The following is a 20,077-nucleotide window of genomic DNA, read 5'->3' as shown; positions in this document are numbered from 1 at the left end:
ATATGTACATATATATATATGTATATAAATATATATATATATAGTTTCAAATTCACTTGGAGGTCATTAAAAATTTCATTATATCTATTATGTTTACAGGAAAGACAGTGAGTTGAAATGGGCTGATCCTCATTTGTTGAGGTTGTCCTGGTTTCAGTTAATAACAAGTTAATAAGAAAATAGAGTTAATTTTCCTCCTAGTAGCTGGTAGGGTGCTGTGTTTTGGATTAGGGTAAGAAGAGTGTAGATAACATACTGGTGTTGTAATTGTTTCAAAGCAGTGCTTACACTAAGCCAAGGACTTTTCAGCTTCTTGCTCTGTCCTGCCAGTGGGCAGGCTAGGGTTGCAGCAGGAACTGGGAGGGGACAGACCAAGACAGCTGAACCAAACTGGCCAGAGCTGTACTCTATACCATCTGATGTCATGCTAAACAATATATAGGGGTGTCTGGCTGAAGTGGGGGGGCTGGCTGCTTGGGGATAGGCTGGACATCAGTCAGCAGGTGGTGAGTAATTGCATTGTGCATCACTTGTTCTGTACACATTATTAGTAGTACTATTATCATTATTATTATTATTATTTTCCTGTCTTAATAAACTCTTTATCTCAACCCACAGGCTTCATTTTCTCTCCCCAATCCCAGAGAGGGAGGGCAGAGGGTGAGCGAATGGCTGTGTGGTGCTTAGCTGCCAACCAGTTTAAACCACAACAGAGGTTAACATTTTTTCTTTGAAAACAAGAGAAATGTGTGTAAAAAAGAGAAAAGCATAGCATATCTAGAACATGCAGCTGCCACTTATAAATTTATTGTTGGAAAATAGCAGGGTAAAACAGAAAGATGCAAATATTTTAGCATTCCTAATAAATTCATTTTCTTATTGGAAAGCTATATGTTTGTAACCAAAAAGAAAAAGAAACAGCTAATTATTCTGCACTTATAAACATGGAACAGATGAGTAATATGCTGTCTTGAGGCAGATTTCTTTAAAAGACAAAAGCAAGGTAGGCAACAAGAAAAAAATATATATATAATTTAGGCTGTAATACAGAGGAGGCAAAGAACAAAAAACACGTCTCATAACAGGTCGTGCTGGAAAAGAGATCTCAAGTTCAGAACCATGAAAATCTGAAGAAGTCACTATGTTTGTCAGAATCCTTGGTAAGTCTCATCCCTCTTGCCCACGCATTTTCCTCCTAAACCTAACTGAAAGGTTTAAAGTAAAAATAAATAAATAAATATCTAATACTTTCTAGAATTAGTCATTCATCAGTTGCAGTCAATTTCTTTGTTTCTTACTCCTCTTGTTTTCATGATGCAGTGTTAACACAGTTCCTAGAATTTATCAATAGCTGATTTGATTTGATATGAGCTTGCTTTTCTGTCTTTCATTTCTGTTAACCCTATGACACATTTAATATATCAAGCTGCTCTGACCTGTTGCGCTATGCACAACACCTATTCCCTTCTCTTCCAATCAAACAAACAGTTGTTTATGAAAACACTTCTCTTTTTCTTTTTTTCCTTTTTTTTTTTTTTTTCCTTTTTACCATGAGGAAGAAGAAATATATACATTTATTTATTTATACATTTATTTTGAAGTCTCTAACATGAAAAATGTCCTATTTCTGCTACGTACTCGGTCTGTCTGGGATGGAGTTGACTTTCTGAAGCAGCCCATACAGTTTTGTGCTCTGCGCTCATAGCTAGAACAGTGTTGGTATTGCACTAATGTGTAGGCAATTGCTGATCCTTGATGGCATAGCATCAGGACGCTTTCCAAACCCCCAGAGCCAGGAGGCTAGGGATTGGCAAGAAGTGGGGAGAGGACATCACTCTAACCTAACAGCTGCCTTAACAGAAGCTGACCTAAACTGACCAATGTGATATGCCATACCGTGTAGTGTCACACTCACCAAAAAAAGGTGGAAAAGGCAAGGTGAAGCTGTTGTTACAAAGATGTCTGTTCTCCCAAACAACCACTGTGTGTACTGAGGCCCTGCTTCCAAGGATGTGGTTTAACATTGTTCATTGATGGGAAGCAGAGAATTTTTTTTTCTCTTTCTCTCTGTGCTTCGATGCAGCCTTTGCTTATTTGTTTCATTTGGTTTTGTTTGTTTGTTTTCCCTCTTTCTTTTCCCTTAAATTAAATTATATACATGTATATATATATATATATATTTCTTTCTTTTTCTTCATTCCAACATACTCTATTCTTCCTCCCCCTTTTAGGTTGTAGTGGAGTTGAACTTCTCAGTAGGGTAAAAACACCACATCCTATCAGTTTAACATATTGTGGAAATAAAGTAATGAGGAAAAATAATTACTGTGTTTCTGTAGCACCTTACAATATCGTGCTCTTTATGGGTAGAACTAGCAAATTCCACTTTGACTATGTAGTTTATCTTGCCTTTTCTAGTTCATTGTCCTGTACCATAAATTCTCTAAGTATGCTTTTATTGTCTTCTCTTCCCCTTCACGTTTTCATAAGTGATTATGCAATTCTACACTACTTTCCCTACATCATACAGCTCATTAATCTGATACATGGGTGGCAAGCCAATGTAGAGATATAAAACTACAGTTGCTTTAAGGGGATGTGCAGCTAGATGAAACATTGGTGAAACACATTCAGAGGTAGCAACACATTGCCTCTGACAAATTGTTTCTGACAAATATCACCATGGAATTGGTTGATAGAGTTGACAGAACTGGAAATTAGGTTTTGATCAGACTCATTGAAAACAATGAACACCTTTCATTTGAACCAAAAGTCCACAGGTAAAGGGAGAAAATATTTTTAGAGATACGGGAATTGAAATACCTATGAAGCTAAGCACTTTCAAAGAGTAAGACAATGCCAACTTCTCAGAGAGGACTTAGCACATGGGTTAGCCAACTTCCAAAAAAACCCCTTCCATTTCACCATATATCTAGAAACCCATTTCAGACTTAGTGGATGACATTCACACTTACATCACTGATGTTGCTGTTTTCCATTTCCCACCTTCATGCAATCACTGGTAGAACCTCTTCTCCCCTAGACTGATCAATTTCTTTTTGCTGTTCATCTGCTGCATCAGGAATGGTTTTCTTCTCTTTTCTTGTCTTGTCTTGTCTTGTGTTATTATTTAATGTATTTATTTATTTATTTACTTACTTATTTACTGTTTTCCCTGTTTCCTCTGAGGAATAGGAATGCATTTTTATTCCTTTGACTTCATAGCATATCCTGAAAACCACAACTCTTTTAATAAGGAAAGGCATGTGTGGCACAACCTGTGCAATATATGGGTGATAACTTTTCCTAGCTGTTTTCATTCCATTAATTATTCGAGGTTCACTATATTAAAATAAATTCTGCCTTCAATCTGCAGAATGTCATGCTAATGGTTTTGCTTAATGGATTTTTTATCAGTATTTTAAGTCTTTGAATGCCAGACTGTTGTGGGAGATTAAGGAGACACAAGAGAAAATTTTGAAGTTGTAAAAAAAAAAAAAAAAGTTTAATAATAGTACTAAAAACAAACAAACAAAACAAGCACAAAATAGAACAACCAAAACAACAACAACAACAAAACACAATTATATTAAAAGTGTCTAATGTCCATATTCTATGGATGCTGGATTTTATTTTATTTTATTTTATTTTATTTTTTGAAAGACAGGAGGACCATTTGGGTTATTTTTAGAATGGTATTTACATGGAAGAAAAGTTAAATTCTTAATTCTCGGAACCACATCAAGAATTTTCCAAAATAACGGTTTAGTAAATGAGCTCAGAAAGGTATCAGAAACAGATGAAGGAAACTGTCAGAATAGAAACAGCTGAAATGGGATCAGAAAGAGAATGTCAATTGATAGAACATTTTAATCCAGGGAGAGCAGCACATTCCTGTCCAAAGACACTTTATTTATGGTTTATACTATTTTCTGTTGACAGTCCTGATATAATCAGGAAACAAAAACAAGTTAAGCTCCAAGTTAAGTATCTCTAAGGTAGTCCGTGAACTTTTTGTTTGTAAAAGTGTATTCATTAAGTCACTTGAGAAAAAGTCAACTGCAACAATTTCCATACATAAAGATTTTCAACAGGCTACCAAGAGTGCTGCCCATTATTTTTCAGCACAAATTTTCCTGTATACAGTAAACAAAAGCAGCTTTCAGGTTTGCTTCTTTTTATAATAGTGGTGTTAAAATGCAACATAAACATTCCTCACTGGGCCATACAGCTCACCTAGAACCATCTTTATACTTGAGAATGGTTAAAGTTGAGTCCAAATCCTAATAATTTTATCTGTTTTCAGAGATTTTTCAGAGAAAGTTTTAGCTCTCTAACTAGAAGATGGCAGGGTAGACTGATCAAACTGTGCAGAACATTGGTCAGTTGAGGAGGATTTGTCAGATAATGACCTATTTGAAAACAAAAACAAAAACCGAAACAAACATGCAGCATATTAAGCATAATCTTAATTTCATTATTGCCCAGAATATCATATTTTATTATCAGGTTTTGAGCTGCATAATTTTATTTATTGTTGTTGCTGCTTGCTTGTTTGTTTTGTTTTGTAAAAATCTGTGCAAGACAGAAATATCCTACAGTTACAGGAAAAAATACAAGAAAATAAAAATTCAGAATATTTGCACAAAACAACAATTCTGCAACCAACAGTATATTTTGGTACCCACTTTTTTTTTTTTTTTTTTTAAGAATGGAATGGAATAAAAAATATTCTGTAGAAATTTTAGAAGAATAGAATAGAATAGAATAGAATAGAATAGAATAGAATAGAATAGAATAGAATAGAATAGAATAGAATAGAATAGAATATTTCAGTTGGAAAGGAACTTCAAAGATCATCTAGTCCAACTGCCTGACCTCTTCAGGGCTAACCAAAAGTTACAGCATATTAACATAACACCCAAATGCTTCTTGAGCACTGACAGGCCTAGGTCGTGAATCATCTCTCTAGGAAGCCTGTTCCAATATTTGACGACCCTCATGGTAAAGAAATTTTTCCTTATGTCCAATATGAAAACAACTTTCTGCCATTCCCTTATGTTCTATTATTGGTTACCAGGGAGAAGAGGCTGGCATCTCCCTCTTCACTTCCTCAAGAAGCTGTAGAGAGCAGTGAGGTCACCTCTCAGCCTTCTATTCTCCAGTCTAGACAACCAAGCGTAGGCAGCCACTCCACATAGGACACCCCTTCCATCTCTTTCACCAGCTTTCTTGCCCTCCTTTAGATGCTTTAAAGTATCTTGACATTCTTTTCATATTGTAGAGGCCAGAACTGTACACAATAGTAAAAGTGAGGTTATAGCAGGGCTAAACACAGCACCTCTTTTGACTGTCTGGCCCTGCTGTGTTTAGTGCGCCCCAAAATGTAATCCCAAAATCTGATTAGCCCTCTTGGCTGCCAGGGCACACTGCTGGCTCGTGTTGAGCCTGCTGTTGATAAACTCCCCAGCCCCCTTTCTGCTGAGCTGCTCCCTAGCCTGTCGTCTCCCAGTCTGTACCTATAGTTTCTATATCAGAATTACTTTGAAGTGCGTAAGACATGTATTTTTAGGTTTGTTTGTTTGTTTGTTTGTTTCACAATTTCCATGTTCTTAACTGATTTTTCTTTTAAAAAAAAAAAATAATAATAATCCATCAGAAGAGTTTCATAGTAGATCTAACAAAGCATAATTTTCTGGGAAGGCATGGAATTGATTCTGCCCATCCATTGAATGTTTTCTACAAGAATAAACTTCTTGGTTTTAATCTAAACATCAAGGCATTACATACTTCTACGTATGTCAAGCTATCTACTCTGATGATCTAATGTAACTTGCACCCTATAATACGTAATTCATGTCATAGGAAGTGAAACATTATCATTTTTTCAAGGGTAAAAGTGACTTTACCATATTTACTATTCAAGAAGAGTAATGGATATTTCAGTTTCTAGTCTCAGAGTTAATAAATCAAATAAATGTTTTTTTGTTTATTTATTTATTTATTTATTTATTTATTGTAAAAATACTCTGGTAAAGTATAGCTTTGGTAAAAAGTTCATGCCAGCTGGAATGGAAAAAAATTATTAAATTGGGTTGATTTCAGATAATTTTTGAAAATACTTATTTTCTGATACACCTTATCTGCTACAGGAGAACATTTCCCAATCATTTCTTCTCTTATTCTCTCAGTTGGAAAAGCTTTGCCTATGGCTCACATGTTTTTAAGGCCTAGTTATATTATAGGATACACTTGTAAGGACATGCACTTTCCAGAAAGGTTAGATGAATGATTGAAATATAAAGCCAGATAAAATCAGACTTCATAGTAAACAAAATAACACTGCAGCAATAAGATGATAGCCAAAACACAGATCTGTACTATCATTTGAGATGGCTTGGGGTATTGTGCTTTACCCTTAGCTTCAACTCTAAAAAGGTACAAGTGTCTTACTAGTTCTGGGTCCTATTTACCTGCTTCCTGTCTTATATTTTCTAGTGCCTTTAAAATAGTACTGGTTGCCTGTATTTGGGCAATCAAGCCCAGAGGCTGGAAAGTAACTCAGTCAGATAGCTGAATGTAAACAACCACAGGCTCACTAAGGTGTGTGTGGGGGGCAGGGGGGTGAGGGGGGGGGGGAGTTGTGAAATGAAGACTTGTAAGAATCAACAGAAATCAACAGGCACCTAATCAATACAGTCAATGGAGGAAAGAGCGTATTTAAAGTAGGAAACTAGTGGTGAGACTCCACTGACTAAATATTACAATTTCAGTTTAGATGGCTAGTGGAGTGGGCACTACAAGTAAGCATAATCTATCTTGCAATAGAATGTGTGTAGATACGTGTGTATACGTATCAGACTACTAGAGATAATTGTAAATGGAAGGTTTAGAAGACTGTCAAATCAGAACAGTTTTAAACTATAAGACAACTTTTCTAACTTAACTCTTTAACTAGACATTTTTTGTTAATGATTAGTTCTTACCCAATATTAAGCAATGTCACTACATATACAAAACCTGTTATTTTTTGACACTTAAAGGCTCTTGTGAGTATGCCATACCACAGAACTGATGTATTAGCACTGATACATAGAATCATAGAATCATGGAATGATTTGGGCAGAAAAGAATGTTAATAATCATCCATCTCTGCACTCCTCTTCCCAGCCTCCTCCGATGTCACTAGCATGTGTAGTTAGCAGTGGAAGGTAGGCTCATAGCCACATAGGTGATCAGGCTTGAGAGCTGTTCAACAGGAGAACAAGAGAACTGTTCAGCAACAGAAGTATATTGCATAAATTCTTAATCTACATGTTCCTGTCTAAATTACTATGCAGCATTGGTAGAAATCCCTAAAGAATTGCCATTAGATAGAATATTTATTTTAAGAAAAGGTTTCCTGTCCAATCAAAATTCTTTGGAGAAAACAAAATATCTTTAATCCTTTTCTGCCTTTAAGGATATCACCGAAGAGGTCTGGGAATCAAGTTCTTCTATGCATGCTGCCTAAGGCAGTAAACAGATAAGAGCAGATCAGATTACTCTCTCTCTATGGTCCAGTGAAGTTGTTGCAAATCAATATTGTAATGAAGTGTTATACATACACTCATCTTTTCCACCAAGAAGTCATAACTGAAACGATTAAACTTAGAGTGTGTTTAGGATATCTGATAAAGAAAAGTGTAGAAAGTTGCTTCTTGAAAAAGGTGCATCTCTAAGAACTAAAATGCAGGAAATTAATGGTTTCAGAGTAATCTCTTTTCAGTGATGCTTTTCACTTTAATATCTCATATGTGCTAAACATTTTGAAAGTGAAAATATTATCTGTTCAAGGAATGTCCTTCAAGGTTCACTAGTGTGTAATACAGAAATAGAAAGATGGAAAGGGTTTTAAAAATGAATTTTATTATTCATTTACCAAATGAGAAGATCTGAATATCCACATTCAGTACAAATGAATATGCCATAATAGGGAAAACATAAGTTTATTTGATCCTTCAGTAGTAAGAAATAATGCAACAGTGGTCATCACTACAGTACACAGGCATTTTTTTATGTCACTATTTCCACTATTTTACTTATGTCACTATATGTCACTATTTCCACATGAACAGCAGGGAGCTGGTTGACAGTTGAGCTATAAAAACATGCAAGCAGTGAGAACTCTGTTGCAAGCTGTCCCTTATTAATGTTAACAGAAAGGGAAGTATTACAGGGCTGTTATATTGCTGATAAACCACCAGATCTCTATTTATCTATTAATTTACAATATATATTTCTGTATGCAAGAGTTTTGTTTAAAAAATCTATACACTATATTGGAACCAGAGCATTGTCTTCTGTCAATGACCTACCTCTAACTTGTTAGAGGTAGTCAGAAAGTATTAGAATAAGTCTGGAGAGATTATCATGCTGCTATGTAACTGAACTGTCTCTCACTATCACAGCTTTATAAGTATGTTTTTTCCCACTGTTTTTGTTGTTGTTTGCCCTCATACAATATATAATAATAATAATAATAATAATAATAATAATAATAATAATATAGTTATATAATAATATATAATAATATATTATATATTATATTATATATTATATAATATATTATATAATAATAATAATAATTTATTATTATTATTATTATTATTATTATTATTATTATTATTATTATTATTATACACAGAACTAGCTGCAATGGATGTGCTAATATTCAGGCTTTAGTTGAGTTCTTTATGCTTTTGTGGTATGTTGTCTTTTTACAAGTCATGGGAGTACAATTTCCCCAATTTGACACTACAGCTGTGTTTGTCTTTTTGAGGAAAATTGTGTTGCAAAGGTTATATAACAACTGAAAGATCACAGAAAAGCTCAAAACTCCTTCTCAACATTGCTCCACCTGTCTTGCCAAATTCTAAAATGTTATAATTGGACCTAGTTAAGAATTCTAGTATGGTTTCATGAGTGTTTAGAAAGATTGAAACATATTATATATTATTTTTTGTTTTCTTTAGAACAATAAAATACAATACTTCAAATTTGAAATCTACTTTGAACTGTGGAAAGACCATTTCAAAACATGTTAGTAGGCAAAGAAAAAATAGATTATTGCCTACTTTTTGTCTGTGTTGGAGAATCTGTACATTCACATACATTTACTTATATTTTATATAAACAGAACAGAGTCCTATCAGTCATTTCCTTTGTGATATATTTCAAGCAGTGTAAAGAGGAAGCAACGTTGTTTTGCAATATTGTTTTGGCTTAATTAATAAGCTACTGTTAACACTGGAAACTCAACTGATGAAACTGTGGGTAACGTTAAGGTGTAACAATATTTATAAAATATATGTATAACATGATGATATATAATAAGAGGTTTTTAGAGCATATGTATATATATGTATCATTTTTGCTTAACAGATGAATAAAGAGAAAATACAAATTTATTAAGCAGACAGCTCATCTACATATACTTACTAGTCTACTTGCACCATTAGGGAGGCAACTTATTTTGGTGATTTGAATGTAATAGCCTTTGGTGTAAATGTGTTTTTTGATAAATCTGTAAACCTGTATATGAGTTCCCAGATTTTCCTTGTTCTTGTTCTTGTTCTTGTTCTTGTTCTTGTTCTTGTTCTTGTTCTTGTTCTTGTTCTTGTTCTTGTTCTTGTTCTTGTTCTTGTTCTTGTTCTTGCTCTTGTTCTTTTTTCTTTTCTTCTTTTTCTTCTTCTTTCTTTTGTTTTTTAATAGATCCTCTTTCAGTCATCTTAAAATAAACACACGTGTCAAATGAACCATCTGTATTTTCCTGCATGTCTGGAATCTCATCAAGAAATCTCCTCTATAACAATATATCCTCTCACAAAACTTGGCTAACTCACATGCTTAGATAAAACTTTGTTCTCTGTCCTAGTATGAGGCATTTTCAAAAATTCCACAATTTTAATGTAGGATTAGGAATAGGAAACAGCATATGCAAAATAAAACAGACTGAGAAGGCAGAGGAAAATCAGGTTACAGGTTACAGAAGCATTGTTTTGCAAGAAAGGGAGTTTTCTGGGGTTACTTGCCATTTTCTATAGATGTATCATGCATTTTTTTTTTTTTCATGGTTCTTAATATATATGTCAGTACTTTCCATGAATAACAATAGGGCATAATTTATTAGGGCAGGGGTTGATGCTTTTAGGGTAGAAAATGCCATGGTGGACAGCAGGGAAATATCTTGAGATAAATCAAGAGATTATGATAGTACTCGGATGCAGAACTTTTTTTTTTTTTTTCCACAAAAAAATGTCTCCAATTTGACAACTCATTGAGCAAAGTGATATAAAAAATTTAGACTGACAGTACAGTCCTGCTGATTTGTCTTTCCAATTAGTTTTGTTTTCAGGATATTTGGAGAAGACAGAAAAAAAGAAGTGGAAGCATGAAAGCTGAGTTTGTTAATAGTTTTCTTTTTCCATGATACCTTTATTTTCTCTTGTTTTGGTCTCCTCATGTAGAATTCATGTTAACTTAATGCGGATGTTTGCATGTCTGGGATAGTCACACAGGACACTTTACTTAGTTGACAGTGAGAAGGAAGCAATTCTGCAGTTCAATTTATCTGATCTATTTAGACATCTATGTTGAGATAAGATGAATTTGTCTCTGGGAGTGCCTATTTTTCTCCTTCTCTATTGGCAATAAAGAGAGTATGAAGTCATTAGATAGGATATACACGTTTACATTGACATGTCTAAGCTAAGTGAGACAAATCCCACCCTTGTGCTCAACAGGATGAATCATGTCAAAGCCATCATTTAGAAGAAATATATATTTAGAAGATAAATGACTGAAAATATCTTCTATTTGTCTGTTATTTAGACTCTCCATGTTTTATGACACTGACTTTGAATGCATATTATTTTTTTAGTTACAGACTCTCCTTTATATATATACATATATAGATATATAAACTTATAGATAACTGCTTTCTTATTGAGTATTTGAAGTACTGGAATTTGGACTGACAATTTTTATGCAGCATTGCATGGCATAAAACAAATGAAAAAAGTAACCCACAAATATTACAAAATTTAATATATATATCTATCTGTAAAAGATTCATATATATATTCATATATATATCATGACTTCTAATCTTTATTGGTTTCAAGGACCTAGTCTGAAAGAAGATAAGCAACTTTCTGGATGCCTGAATTAAATTTCTGATTAAACTCTCCATTTATGTTCTGTTTAATTTTGCACTTATTTTATTCTTTCTTGATTTTTTCATGTTCATTAAATATTCTGCCTGCAAATTTAAAATTATATTCAATATTACTATCAACAAAAGAGCTATTCTTAAAGATTCTGAGCATGTTAGTTTCCTCAAATTTAATGTATTCCTTATCCACTTTTTTCTTTTTTTCTTTCTTTCTTTCTTCCAAAAGCTGAGGTGAATAACATAACGCTTATGAGAAACTGAGATACTGTTTCATCCTGTAAATTATCATTTGTAGAAAGTCCAGTTTAAAACATCACAAGTATCTTTAGGTACTTAGAACAGAAAAATGAAACTTTCCATCCACTCTCCTGGAATGTGTACGTGAGCGCGCACACACACACACACACACATATTCTGTAGTTAGAGAAAATATTTAATTTCAAACCTCCCTATGATTCTTATTCCTTTGTCCAGTTTTGAAAAACTGATCTGATTACAGGTTGGTAAGAGGTTCTCTGTGCCAGAAAGCACAGACTGATTTTATAAGGTAATATTAATTTCTCCCATCTATTTTTTTTTTTCTGTGATACTGAAGCCACAGTTAATTATTAGTATAAAGGAAACAATGTGATTATCTAAGAATACAATAGTAGTTTCAGTTGCTCACTGAAGTGAGTTAGTTACTCCAAGTGAGTGAGGCAAGTGAAATTATTAGGTCCCCTTAACAGTCTAGCATGACTTCAGTCTGTCAACTGAATCATCAGCATATCAGTCAGACAAACGTTTAATTTCTTATCAAATCTGTAATACAGTCACTCCAGAAAACTTCATAATATAACTAATAGAGACATGAAACAAATAGCAGATGCAAGAAATTCTTGGGCTTTTAAGGAGCCATGTTCTCCAAATACTACTTAACATTTCAGGATGTCTTAGTTCTGTTAGCTCAGTAGTGGGAAGCTAATACAGCCTATACATAAATAACAATCTTGATTTCACATGCACTTAAACAATTCCATGTATAGATGCACTGTAATGTACAAATTTTTGTCAAGATGTTCATGAGGAAGCACTTTATTCTGAGTATCTTTTATAAAGACATTGGCACAGTTCAGGTAGATAGAAGTGTAGTTTGAAAGTAGAAATAATATTTTCTGATGCTTGATCATCTCATTGAAGTTTAAATCTTGGCTATACTCTGCTACCTGTAGAAAGGAAAGATGGCAGATCTGTGTGTTTATACATATTTCATGGTTGGTATGGGGGAGGAGGAACACCCATAGACTTGCAAAAAGTTGAGGAATCTTCAAGCATAAAAGTCCTGACCACCATGAGCACAGTGAGTGGATGTGAAGTCCACAAATGTATCATAGAATCATTTTGAAATGATTTATCATTTCAAAAGGTCCAACCTTTCCAAACCTCCAAAGGAAGAACAGGTTCCTGTAAACAGATGCTGTATGGAAGGCATAGCAAAATGATAAGACTGGATACCCTTTACAAGGCCCAATGAAACAAAATAGTGACACTAACTTTGTATGTAATAATCAAATGCTTATTTGGGAAGAAGGTTTCCAAAGCCCTCAGCAGAAACTTCCCTGAACAAATCATCCTCAAGATAATTTTGCTTGCACAAAGGAAGAAGCAGAAGTGCACAGCTTGGAGCAGGATGTGAGGACTTGTAGCTGAGTGAAGTGCAGGAAGCAGGGTCTTTTCCCATTAGACAGTCTCATTGCTCCTCATCATACTGCCCCCATCACTGCTCATCCAGGAAAACCACATTCTCACTAACAACACAGAAACACAGATTTCACACAAGGGTCCACAACATTACATCTATCACTTTTTTTCGGAGTGCTCAAAAAACTATAAGGATGTATCGTTATTTATACTTTTCAGATTTTTACAGAGGACCTGGACTGAAATCAGATACCAATTTGTCTAATTCTTGATAAGAACCGAGTTGCCTGTGTGTTTAAGCCTGGGTAATGCTTCCATTGGGAGGTAAACAGTCACCTTCAAACTGGCATTTTCTGAATGTTCTGAATACTTTTTAGATGCTGATCAGTACTACTCAGGAGTTGAACATGAAAGATGGCTTCTACTTGTATTTTCTATGCAGCGATATTTCTGTTCTAGGTTTTCCCTATGAATCAGAGTTATGCTATTTCTTCTACATACTGAACTGTCACCAAGGCATTCATTGCTAAAGTGTAACTCTCTCCCATCCTGCCTTTCCCTGGCCACACAGCAATTCAGAGAAATTTAAGTTACAAGAGCAGAGCTAGTAACTTTGCAATAGGAGAGAATTCTTCAAATAGGCAACTCTTCTTGTAACTAGCTTTGCTTTAATGCTGTATGTCTCTAAGGAGACAGAACAAATTCTATGTGTCTGCATTTCCTCTAGCATTTGAGATAACTGTTACGATAAAATCCTGGACTATGAAGCACTGCTCTTTTAAATCATTTAATAAAATGAATAGAATAGCTTTATGATGGGATGTTGACTACCTGTTTTAAATTCAAAATGCTATTGACTTCTTATCAAGTTGGAAAGACTTTTTGCCTCCTTTGGAACAGATCTTTTTTCCAGCTGAAATAGTGTGGTGAGCCATCAGAGATCAAAAGTTTACTTACAACTGCTTTCTCTCTTGCTGTTTTCCAACTGAGAATGAGAAGTAGAAAATTTTGATTCGTGGAAATATATTTGTCACCAACACATAAGATAACCATTTAAACTGGTGTCTACTTTCAATTATTATTTAACTATGTTAAATATTGCACTATTGTGATGAAAAAGTAACTGGTCTGCATAGTGATTTTATTTGAACAGCTTCCATTAATACTTAGTCTCAAGCTCTAAAATAAAGCTCTAAAATTAAGCTAATGCAATATTGAAAATATGAATTGAGTAATTTGCAATAAGTAAATTAGTATTATCAATGAAATTCTTTATTTAAATAATTTGCTTCATCAATTCTTTGTCTTTTTGTTTGTTTGTTTCTTTGTTTTTGTTAATCTTACCTTTCCTCAATTGGAATTTGATCTATATAATTTTTTTTTTTTTTTTTTTTTTACAACTACCATAGATTTCACTATTGCTGCTGAAGCTGAAACCCTTTTTCTTTACAAATCAGAAGTCCATTTCTGATGAATCAAACTCTCTATAGTCATTTAGCACTATTGTTCAGAGTAAAACAAATTGCTGTATACACATAAGCAAGTTTTGATGCAAGTTTGACTCTAGTACAAATTTTAGACATAAACAATTGATAATTTCAGAAAGAGTTTTGACTCAGTAAAACTACCTGAAGTATTTCAGTTAAGCATATTTCTTACCAATGGTAATAATGGTAATATATCAATGCAAAATCAACATCTGCTCCCAGTTCTTAGTTCACTGAATTGTGAGAGTTCCTGTACTTTTCTTGTATTCACCCAGAATGACATTTCTCAGTACAATTTACTGCATGCATATTGTCTGCAGAATTTCTGAAGATATATTAATTTTCTTGTTGTAATTTCATCTGCATAAAAAAATCATAGATCCAAAATATCCCAAGAAGCAGTTCGTAGGGTATCATATACTTTTGTTTGGTGAAAAAATAGAAAAACAAACAAACAAAAAGGTTTTTTTAATTACCATTAATAATTCAGCAGCAACTACAGGATTGGCTGCCTCTACAAGTTAAACTTAAACCTCCTTCTCTTTGTGTCCATCCAGCTGCTTAATTTAAGCTATGTGGCTTGAATTATTTATTTGGATAGATATTAAGTATGAACACATTAATTGTGATGTCAAGTCAGTAGTTAATATCCATTTATGGTTAAAGGTAATAGGAAAAGACAGATGAAGTAATTGTGCTCTTATCTCAAGTGGAAGGAGGTACTTTTGTGTATTTTCACTTTCATTTGGTAAGAAATGAACTTGTATGATCTTTTTTTGCTTAAAATCATACATTTCAATTTATTCTTTATTTTCAAATTTAAAAAGCTATGTGGCTATGTAAATAACATACAAAGGAGAGGGATAAAAGGGGAAGGGATAAAAGGGGGCTGGGGGGGTTGGGGGGGTTGGGGGGGGGAAATGGAGAGAGAGAGATGAAAGATGAATTTTCCATCAACCCAAAAAGCCAGTTCACCCACTTCAGCCATCAGTCTCAATATTGCTGTTTCCAGTAGAAATGTGGATACATGGTTGCATGTGAAGGGGTGGGAAAAGTATATGGGGGAAAAAATAGTTTCCTTTTGTGGGAATAGAAATGTTGTTTTTGCAGAGTTACATTGTTTAGAAGGAGGGAATGTGGTACTGAGATATGCTTACAATGATAAGAAAGCTTAGCAAGCGACCTTGTAAAATGCAGACAATCAGACTCCTTAGGACAATTAGGTGAAAATCACGGTGTCAAGTCAAGTCAGATAAGTGAAAAAACATTACCACTTCAAGCCGTAAAAATGTCAAAAGAAATTTGAAATTTAACAGGCTGGCAACTGAAGGCCATGCATTGTTTGTGAAGCATCAGATGGATTGTGAACCTGGATTACCCACTCAGTGGGGAAACAGGGGAGGGTCCTGCCATCAAAAAGTATATAAACTGTGTTTTGGAACTAGTAGATGCGCTCTCTCCTGCTTGTGGGTGCCCGCCATTGCAATCACGAATAAATTACTACTTCACTGAGATCCTCGCCTGAGCCTAAGTTATTGGCTACGGAGTGTTTCTCACACTTTTAAATGAATTAACATATATATATGTTGATATATATATATACACACACATATATATATGATTGTTGTTATCTCTTATAAACTTAAATAGATTAAGCTGAGGTCCTTAAATTGAGTTTCCCATCTATACCATTGGATTTAACCAGATTGTTATATATGGAGTGGTAATTCATGTCGAGAAAATGATTGATATTAATAAAGAAGGGGGAGATGTGGGAGTGTGGCCATGGGGGTTGGAAAGTCCAGTGGTTGAGATAATATTAGACTCTTAACGATTAGGCCATCAGGAATATAAAAGAGTTTAGAGGGAACAAAGAAGGGTGATTCCGGAGACTTCATGCAGTCTCGGGTTGCTTGTTCTCCATCCTTTAAGGCATGGAAGTTTCTGGGTGTTTGCTGTTCTTGTTATATTCAAAGTTGTTTGACCAATGAAAAGTTGTTTTAAAAAGAACTGCTGTGGGGTGAAGGGTATAAGAGTGGAGCCTGCCCACAAGATTAAAAAAAAAAAAAAAAAAAAAAAAGGCAACGTGACGTGATGAGGTTATGTCATCAATAAAGAAGCAGAAAGAAGGAATGAAAAGGAACAGGCTAGCAGAATGGAGACCCGGATGAGAACAGGCACTTTGATCGCCTCATGAAGATGGGTTCAGCCAAACTCAGCAAACTGCTGATATTGTATAAACTCACTTTAGGATAGAATAAAACTTGTGGTTAAAAATTAATGAGAACAAAATAGATGACATCTTGTTATCTGTCAACCTTCTGTTATGTTGAAGCATCTTGTTAATTGAAACATCCTGTTATCTGTCGACCCTCAGTCAGGCTGAGACTTGAGATAACTTGAGTCAACCTTCTGTTATGTCTTGTTAACTGAGACATCCCGTTATCTGCCAACCCTCAGTTAGGCTGAAAGCCAACTCAGCATTTCTACAGCTTGGAAAACAACTGATTCATCCTACCTGGCATTTTTTAAGCAAAAGGTGAAAAGTGCATCACGAGGAAGACCTACTGTCTTCCTCCCAAAGACCACTGCCCACGTCCTGAAGACACTGGCCCAAAATTCTTGGAAGGCTTTGTGCAAGCGCAAGAACTGATAAGCTAATTAGCATACAAAGCGAGAGTAGGCGGGTTAAGGTAATGAATATGTATATGCGTTAATAGAATATTCATTGTTTTTTTGTATAAATATGAGATAGTTTGTTACTTCGAACATGCATGATAGGTGGAGAGATCCCCTGTACATCCAGCGCTGCAATAAAGAATGTACCACTTAAGGAAATTTCGGCTTTGATCTTTTAATCACTGCTCAAAGAAGCTCGTACTGAAAGTCGCTGGAAATGGGCATACCGGAGCTGGAAAGAAGCTCAAGCTGAGAGAAGTGGACCCACGCACACAACTGCCTCTCACTGGTAAGCAGTTGTGCATTATGGGGAATCATATGTCCTTAGAAACAAAGACTGTCCTGGTAGCCTTACAGCTTATTCTCCTTATTAAAAATTGGATAGTTTATGAGCCTGAAATACGGGACCAAACTGAGGTCAAGGTGTGGGACTCTGCAACCAAAAATGACAAGTTTGCAGTGGAATTGCACCTCGCAGCACCTCGCAAGCATCCTCTGAGGCCTTAAAGATCCCTGTGGGACCACAGTCAGAAACGTGGTTTGCCAGATAGTGAGGGAGCTGCGGGCACCTTTACTGATCCAACTGCTACGCCATGGGCCCCTCTGCTGCTACAGCCATCGAAGGCTTTTGCTGTTACGCCCCCTACTGATCTGGACGTGCCTTTTGACCCAGGCTTATTGGCCTTGAAAAGGATGGATATGCTTTTCTTCAATCCAGGAAGAACGGGATACATAAGGCCTGAAGACTGACTTGCTTGACAACTTAAAGCAAGACATATTGTTCAAAAGGAATGGAAAATGGAGACTTGTATGTAATCAAGAAAAGGAATGGAAAATGGAGACTGTTAAGTCATGGAACTTAGAGGATTGTTTGTTACCTTTTATGATCGTACATATGTATAGGCGTACTCGAGTTTAGTAAGTCATGGAACTTAGAAGATTGTTTGTTACCTTTCCTGATTGTATATATGTATAGGCATACTTGGGTTTAGTACGTAAAAGCAATGTTCTATATGTTTAGAATGTTTGATGTTCGTGTGTGCGTGTTGGTGGACCATAGGCTCCCTGCACACCCAGCGCTGTTTACTTGCCTTTTATAATTTTTATGAATATTTCTTTTATAAATATTACTAAATTCAGATTGAGTTGAGACTTCATTTATAACAAGATTAACAATAGAATTCTTGCAGTAAAATCTGGGAGTGTGACCGTGGGGGTCGACAAGCCCCAGGGTTGGTGATAACATCGGACTCTTAACAATGAGGCCATCAGAAATGTGAAGAGTTTAGAAGGAACAAAAAAGGGCAATTGAGGAGACACCTTTCTGTCTCTGGTTGCATGTTCTCCAGCCTTTAAGGCATGGAAGTTGCTGGGTGTTTACGGTTGCCAGGCAAAGTTACTGACCAATGAAGCTAGTCGAAAAGGACTGCTGTGGGGTGAATGATATAAGGGAGCCTGTCCTCAAGATGGGGATGCAACACAATACATGTATATAATGGAGTTATGTCATCAGTAAAGTAGCAGCAGTTACTGATCCTGAAAGAACCCTGGTGTCTGTGTGGTCATTACATCACAGTAAAATATTCTCAAAAAGTAACCAGGCTAGAACATTATGGACGTAAATGGTTCTGCACAGCTCGTAGAAAACTCTCATTTTACTGCTTCAGTTTAAGAACTTCCAGAATCATTGTGTTTTGGTCCATGCTTTCAGACTGAGGGAAGAAGAACTCCTTCTGATGATTTCTTTCACTCTACAGATAGTATGGGAGACCTTATGGTGTAATTAAGTCAAAACAGCAGGCAGTTAATAAAAAATGATATATTTTATTAGAGTCTGGGAAGAAAGACTTTGTAAAGCAAGTATTTTTCACTTAGAGATACTAGTTCAACTTCGTGTCTGTATCTAAGCCAGCACTATTGTGATAGGATTTACATTTCTTAATGGAGGATGCCACTGGAGGAGAAGATTTGGAAGACACAGAAATAAAGTGAGTTCAATTAGTATCTTGACCCTCCAGACAGACTGGGGGGTGGGGTGGAAGAGACTACCCTTTGGAGTACAACATGTTATTGTTGTATACATATACAATATAATATGTTAGATGTACATATATTATAAGCATATATAAATATTGTTTTTGAGCAAAGATGTATGTTTCAGGTATATATAAATGGGGAAAACCTGTAATCACATTCTGGAAACTAAGTTAATTAGTTTATAAGATATAAAATATTAGTTTTATCAGATATAATAATAGTTTATAAGATACAAAGTTCATTAGTTTATAAGATATAAAATATTTATATTCTTGGTTCTTGGTCAGCTCACAACTTAGAAAAATATGTTATTATTATATCAATGCAAATGATTTTAGTATTATTTTTTATTATTGTGTTTATCTTAGTGAAATCTTCCTTAATTAAACAATTATCCTATGCTTCCATGAAAATGATGATTTGTAACTCAACTTCGGACTGTATTATAATATTTAAACAATTTTTTTCAACATCATCTACCTAAATTAATTATACACAAGGAATTTTTTTTGCTTTATCAGAGATATTATAGTTCTTGAGTTTATAGATTTACTAAAAAAGAAATACATAAACAAAGAATGTAGTTTTGATATTGTTATACAATTGGCAAATGTACATTTTGTGGCCAACTATGCTAGTTCTTGGGATTACATATTTGGCAGAAAACAAACAAACAAACAAAAAACAGATATCTACAGCCAAGAACTGTCAAGGCTTGTAATTGCTTTTCTGTGATATAACTGAAGCTAAAATTCATGCTTATTGTTTCTGTCAGTTTCTTGATCAACACAAACAAGCAGGAGAATCAGCCTGAACATGACTTGCCCCAACGCAGATGAAAAAATGGACAAGTGTAAAATTTTCTAATTTCCCATTGCAGCTGCAAGTGATTCTAATTTAAATACATAAATATAAAAAACAGAGAGGTACCTTATACTTCTAAAATACTAGTACTATTTTAAAGCATCTAGAAAAAATA

Source organism: Aythya ferina (assembly GCF_964211825.1).
Source record: "Aythya ferina genome assembly, chromosome: 3".
Taxonomy (NCBI): domain Eukaryota; kingdom Metazoa; phylum Chordata; class Aves; order Anseriformes; family Anatidae; genus Aythya; species Aythya ferina.
Note: the sequence above shows the minus strand (reverse complement) of the source record.